The sequence below is a fragment of the Micropterus dolomieu genome, unplaced genomic scaffold (genome assembly GCF_021292245.1).
Source record: "Micropterus dolomieu isolate WLL.071019.BEF.003 ecotype Adirondacks unplaced genomic scaffold, ASM2129224v1 contig_7387, whole genome shotgun sequence".
Lineage (NCBI taxonomy): Eukaryota > Metazoa > Chordata > Actinopteri > Centrarchiformes > Centrarchidae > Micropterus > Micropterus dolomieu.
The window spans coordinates 1-1060 of NW_025736374.1; the positions used below are offsets into that span (position 1 = coordinate 1).

Genomic DNA, 1060 nt, shown 5'->3' on the forward strand with positions numbered 1-1060 from the left:
TTACACTTCTCTCCCAATCTCACGTTACAGGGAAAAAACAGCTGTCAGAAGTGGGATTTGAACCCACGCCTCCAGGGGAGACTGCGACCTGAACGCAGCGCCTTAGACCGCTCGGCCATCCTGACTGCGCGCGGCTGCTGCTTTGTGGAAAGTTTGCCATATCATGATAGAGCACGTAAGTCGTGATAGGGTAGACTACATCATGACATATTATCATAGCCAAAATTTCCACATACAACAAGATCAGACTAAGGTCTGCGGCATTTGCGCTTAAAACCAGGTCCCACCGAGATTTGAACTCGGGTCGCTGGATTCAGAGTCCAGAGTGCTAACCATTACACCATGGAACCGCGACGCAGGGGGTGCCAAGCTCCTTCCTACATGATATCACCATGAATGTCATCTCTGCAGAGACAAGGCGTGGGAAAGCTGTCGGGGAGGGGGTTCCCCAAGCTATTTGGCCGTGATCCGACAAGTACTTCTGATGGACCGTACTGGCCCCTTCGTTTTGAGCACTGTGGCCTCAAAATGCAGAAATCTGAGTTCACATCTCAGTGAAACCTCGTTTTTATGATGAGTACAAGACAGAATTCAAAGTATGCATCCGTCATGTAACTCAAAAGCATTGGCCTCTTTCAAACCCTTTTTCTGTGCAGCCTCAGTTGATTCTCTCTCTCTCTTTGTGTCTCTTCGGGGCTCTGTGGGACTCGACGCTGTAGAGATCGGGGCTCTGTGGGGCATCAATTCCAGGACTCGGTGTTCTTCTTGACGCTGAACATCGCTCTTAATGACTTTCGCTGTATTTTTGGAGTCGTTGTCATGCTGCAGAATAAATTTGGGGCCAATCAGATGCCTCCCTGTTGGTATTGCACGATGACTAAGTGTCTGCCTGTACTTCTCAGCAATGAGGAGACCATTTATTCTGACTGAATCCCCAACTCCTTTTGCAGAAATGCAGCTCCAAACTTGCAAGGAACCTCCACCATGATTCACTGTTACCTGCAGACAGTCATTCTTGTACCGCTCGGCCTGCTCCTACAGCCAGATATTAAAAATATTG

General features: G+C 48.7%; 2 non-coding genes across 2 annotated transcripts; both read right to left on the bottom strand.

Annotated features, from left to right (window-relative positions):
* Positions 1 to 42: 42 nt before the first annotated feature.
* Positions 43 to 125, bottom strand: trnal-cag. Its single transcript has one exon. It is a non-coding gene; the product is annotated as a tRNA-Leu (tRNA).
* A 153-nt stretch (positions 126 to 278) lies between these two features.
* trnaq-cug lies at positions 279 to 350 on the bottom strand. Its single transcript has one exon. It is a non-coding gene; the product is annotated as a tRNA-Gln (tRNA).
* Between the last annotated feature and the right edge of the window lie 710 nt (positions 351 to 1060).